The following is a 5645-nucleotide window of genomic DNA, read 5'->3' on the forward strand; positions in this document are numbered from 1 at the left end:
GGCGGGGGGGCGGTGTGAAGTGGGGGCTGGTGTGAGGTGGGGGCGGGAGGGCGGTGTGAGGCGGGGGCGGGGGGCGGTGTGAGGCGGGGGGGCGGTGTGAGGTGGGGGCGGGGGGGCGGTGTGAGGCGGGGGCGGGGGGGCGGTGTGAGGCGGGGGCAGTGTGAGTCGGGGGCAGTGTGAGGCGGGGGTGGGCGGTGTGAGGCGGGGGCGGGGGGGCATTGTGAGGTGGGGGCGGTGTGAGGCGGGGGTGGGGGGCGGTGTGAGGTGGGGGCGGGTGTGAGGCGGGGGCGGGGGGGCGGTGTGAGGCAGGGGCGGGTGTGAGGCGGGGGCGGGGGGCGGTGTGAGGTGGGGGCGGGTGTGAGGCGGGGGCGGGGGGGCGGTGTGAGGCGGGGGCGCTGTGAGCCCGGGGACAGGGGGCAGGGACACCTCCTCTCTAAGGGGTGACGCTTTGACCTGAGGCCTGAGTGACCGGGAGGAGCGGCCGTGCGGGTGCACGGAGAGCAGCGGGGGGGGGGTGGGGGGGTCGTGCACTGACTTGGGTTTTAGGGTCGCTCAGCGGAGCTGGGAGGGAGTCAGAGGCTGTTGGCGGGCCTGGCCGAGCGGGAAGCGCAGGCCCTTTCCCAGACCCCGGACCCGCTGATGGACGCCCCCGGTCTGAACCGCCGCGTGGTGTGCTGGCCACCAAGGCGGGGCGGGGCGGGGCGGGGGCTGGCGGGAGCCGGGTTCCACCTGGGGCTCCAGTTCACGTCCATCTCAGAGGCCGGGGACAAGGTCGGCTGGACCTGGGGATCCGGAGTTCAGGACCAGGGTCAGTCCGGGGGCACAGATGTGCGCTCCTTGGGTTGTGGAAGATGTCTAAAGCTCTGTTCTAAGAGAACCCTGGCTCTCAAGGATGCCTGGCTTTCCTGAGAGAGCCCTGTGCATGCATTTTGGTGGAAAATGTCTTGCTTTTTATTGAATTGATTGGGGTGACATTGGCTAATAGAATTATAGGTTTCAGGTGTACAGTTCTACAATGTATCATCTGTATATTGTATTATGTGTTCAAGTCTCCCTCCGTCACCATTTATTCCCCTATAATCTCTACTACCTCCGCCCCCACCCTGGATTCTGTTTCATACTGTCCACATCATTCATTCTCTGCTTCCTGAGCCCTGGAAGGGTTTTAGGAATGAGACCTGCTCCTGCCCTCAGTGAGTCTTCCATCTAATCTGAGAAACAGGTGTGTGAATAATTAGTTCGAATGCAAGGGGCAATGAAGTGAATGCAAACGACGTGCGGGAGCAGGAGCTGGGCGGGAGGAGTGAGGTGAGCGAGAAGGGCAGGCCTATGGGGAGCTGGCAAAGAGGCAGCCTCTCCCAGCGGGTAAGGACTTCTGGCCACACCCGGAGCGGGTCGGGGGGGGGGGGGGGCCGCAGTATGGAGTTGGCAGCAGGAGAGGCTGCTGCCCAACTGCAGCTCCCCGCAGCCGGCCAGGGCCAGGAAGGCCCTTTCTAGGGTTAGACACCCGGACATTCTTGCAAGCCGCGGAGCTTCCTCCCAGCCTGCTGGCTGCCGGTCCCGCGGGCCTAGAACCTCTCCCCGGTAATTGCTTTCCGTAATGTGTTTGCTCCAAACCAATTTCACGCCTCCGTGAGGACTCCGCCCTGCACTGGAGGCGCGGACCTCCCCACCACCAACCCACCCGCGTGTAACACGTGCTCACACACAGCACACATTTAACAGCAGATACACAGGGTTCGGGTACCTGGACACAACAGACATACACAAACTTACACGCGTGCATACTGGACCCTAAGATTCTCGTGTACTATCCTCATCCCAACCAGTGCACTCACCCAGCAGCGCCTCTTGCGTGCCTGTCCCTGGAGGCTACCCTGATCCTATTCCTTTGCCCTCGGGGCATCTCCCGGACTAGAGCGAGGAGGGGCTCTCGCGGTGGCGCAGTTGCACTCTGCTGCCACCAGAGGGTACTCGCGGACAGGGCCCAACGCTGCCCACCGTCAGTGGACTCTCCTGTCCCTGAGTGAGGCGGCAGTATCTGCTGGCTTTAACTTTTTAAATTTATTTTGTTAATTCTCATCAGAGGATATTTTTCCATTGATTTTTAGAGAGAGAGTGGAAGAGTCACTGGAATGGCTCAGTGGTTGAGCATCTACCTATGAACCAGGAGGTCATGGTTCGATTCCCAGTCCAGGCACATGCCTGGTTTGTGGGCTCAATCCCCAGTGTGGGGTATGCAGAAGGAGCCAATCCATGATTCTCTCATTGATGTTTCTATCTCTCTCTCCCTCTCCCTTCCTCTCTGAAATCAATAAAAATACAGTTTTAAAAAGAGAGTGGAAGGGAAGGGGAGTGACACACACACACACACACACACACACACACAAACATTGATGTGCGAGAGACACATACATTGTTTGCTTCCTGCAAGAGCCCTGACCAGCTGGAATCAGGCCAGATCAATCCTGCAACTGAAGTAGGTGTCCTTGACCAGAACAGAACCCGGGGCAACCCTTCAGTCCGAGGGCTGAGGCTCTATGCACTGAGCCAAACCAGATAAGGGCTGTTGGCTTTGACTTTAGAATACTGTGTTCATTCTTGGCATCCTAGGTTCTGACCTCTAATCAATGAAGGGGAGGCCAGATGATGCCCTCCAGCAGAGACTTGTACAAGAAGAGAGTGTGGATGCAAAATAAAATTCATCTACAGGAGCATCTCCCCAACAGATGGAATAGTGAGAGTGGGACACATCAGAGCACATGGACAATTAAAGAAGCACTTTTATTTTATTTTTTTAAATATATTTTATTGATTTTGTACAGAGAGGAGGGGAGAGAGATAGAGGGCTAGAAGCATCGATGAGAGAGAGTCATTGATCAGCTGCTTCCTGCACACCCCCTACTGGGGATATGCCCACAACCAAGGTACATGCCCTTGACCGGAATCGAACCCGGGACCCTTCAGTCCCCAAGCCAACGCTCTATCCATTGAGCCAAACCGGTCCGGCTAAAGAAGCACTTTTAGAGTAACATTTTAGACAGTGAGAGGAGGTGCTTACCCTCAAAGGATCCGTTCTGGGATTCCCGGGGAGAACCAGTTTTCTCTTGGTAAAGATTTGACAGCAATGGCTTCTGTCCTTGGTACTGATAGGAGAGCCACTGATTTGGGGACTTAATTATTTTCTTCTTCTTCTTCTTCTTCTTCTTCTTCTTCTTCTTCTTCTAGAATTAATGCATATATTTTATTTTCTATTTATTTTCTTTCTTTTGGGGGGAAGGGGGACTTTCATTCTTGACTACACTGCTCTTCTTGGTCCATTTACTAGTAGTCCAGGAAGAACTCATTTTGAAAGGTATTTCCTCATATTCACTTGATCCTTGCACCACCTCTTTGACTAATTCATTCTGTCCCACCAGAGAGTGACAGGCTTATTAAAGTGGTCCTTTACTGAAATGACTAGTGGGAGGGAGATGTCTGTGTGTGTGTGTGTGTGTGTGTGTGTGTGTGAAAATTATATATATCCTTTGAGCTTTTGGAACTTTGTGCTGATTTTATTACCTATGCAAAAATGAATGCAATTACTTTTTAAAATGGGTCTTCCTTCATGGTTTATTTGATTGGTATTGTTACTAATAGAGCTCTAGGTTCAGTTTGTAGCCCAAAAGTTCCCTCAATAATTTATCAGATCGATAAGCCTCTTATTGTGTATTCAGTACTCTAAAGCCATCAAACCAAGTACTGACCTCTATCTCACTTTTTAGTGCAATACACTTTACAGTCCAGTCTTCCATATTGGTACCATGAAGCACTTGGTTAATTTAACAAAGCATTCTGACAAATATTTTTAGAAGGATGTACAAGGATTATCCTTGTACTTTAGTGGTGAGTTGGGCTTCCCAGACTTAAGTTAAGCCACCTCTTTTTTTCTCCCTGGTAACATCTTCCCACCAGACTCATCTTAGAAGTTTCACTGAGTTCAATGTAGAGCCCACAAGCAGGACTGAATGGCAATCACACTCTTCTTCCTTTACCTCTCTGGTGAACTGTCAATCAAGTGTAACAAGAGAAAGCTCCCTTCTTGGGTCCCACCATCTCTGTCCCAGTCTGGTAACAGTGTCTTTCGGGGTGCTGAGTTTTAATGCATCAGCCTGACATTAGTGTTGTTCACGAAGCCAACACAACACTTCCGAACTGAACAAATGTCACGGAGACCCAGGGTTCCTTCCTGCCCTGCTCTGTTTGGGCTCAGAAACTCTGAGACTCTTTGGCATAAGTTTTCATCCTCACCTGAGCCAAGTCATCCTCCTAAACTTGTGAGGATTCGCTACTATTAACTTTAACTAGCTTGGCCCTCCCAGTGGCCAGATGACCCCATCTTAGCAGGCCAGGCTTGCTCTATGTACTGAAGCTCAGGGCACTCTTCTGTTGACTTGCTTCAAGCGAAAGTGCCCATGACTTTTGCCTCATAGACAACTCTTCCTCTGGGAATCAGAAGGAGGGGAGAGTAAAAGAGACCACCATTTCAGTATTTGAGAATGGGGAAAGGTGAGCAGAGTCATCAGCAATTAGCAGATAATTAACGCTGCTGACCCTTAGGGCTCATCAGCACGCCTGGGGCCAGCCCCCAGCAATCAGCCGGGGCAGGTCGATAGTGTCAGGCCCAGGAATGAATAGGCCTCATCAGCAGCGCTGGAGCCGGGGAGCCAATCAGGGAAATTAATAGTAAGAGAGGGAGGGGGAGGGAGGACGACAGAAAGACAGACAAGAGATACAGATACAGGGGAGAAATGAGGGGGGAGGATAGAAGAAGATGCACTGGGATAGGGAATGAGAAATAGTAATGATAAATAGGAGTAGGGATAGACTCAAGGGCAGGAAAGAGACGATTGGGAAAGGATGGGAGAAAGACGGAGGAGGAGGGGAGGGGAGAAGGATGCTAAGCACTTGGCATAGTGTGGGCCCCCAGGAAACCACCAAGAGGCCAGAGCGAGGGACTAAGGCACATGTGTCAAACACAAGGCCCGAGGGCCAAATCCGTCCCGCCAGGCCTTGCAATGTGGCCCGCACCACGCTGTCATCACTGCACTCCGCTGCCTTTCCATCACAATGACAGTTTATGACTGTTCAGTAAACCATTCGGCCCGCGATTTAGGCTGGATTTTAGATTTTGGCCCCTTCTCTGATTGAGTTCAACACCCCTAGTAAGGGAATCCACGCGGAGGAGGAAATGCGGATTCAAAGGAAGGAAGAGCCAATGCCGAGAGAGACCGGGGAGAGTGTGGATGGGCCTGGGAGGACGCGACCAACTGAGAAGGAAAAGGGCCAATGTGAGTGGCCCTGAGCCTAGGTGCGCCCCCTGCCGTCCCGCCCCACCGCCCGAGGGGGCGCCAAGGTCCTGTCTCGTCTGCCCCTCTGGGCTTGCTTTGGGAGCTGCAGGTCTTTGGCCCCAGGGGCTGGGACGCCGGGAGACTGGCTCGGGTCGGACAGAGGGCAGCAGCCTGGGCCGGGGTGGCTGGGGCAGGGGGCACTTTGGTCAGAGCCTGTCCCTCGTGGGGCGCCTTCCTCGCCGGCCGCCCGCGCCCAGTGCACACCCGGCCCATTGGACTAAGTCGGGGCGGGCTGGGTGGAAGGAGGGGCACTGG

This window comes from Pipistrellus kuhlii, unplaced genomic scaffold, assembly GCF_014108245.1.
Source record: "Pipistrellus kuhlii isolate mPipKuh1 unplaced genomic scaffold, mPipKuh1.p scaffold_m20_p_47, whole genome shotgun sequence".
NCBI classification, from domain to species: domain Eukaryota; kingdom Metazoa; phylum Chordata; class Mammalia; order Chiroptera; family Vespertilionidae; genus Pipistrellus; species Pipistrellus kuhlii.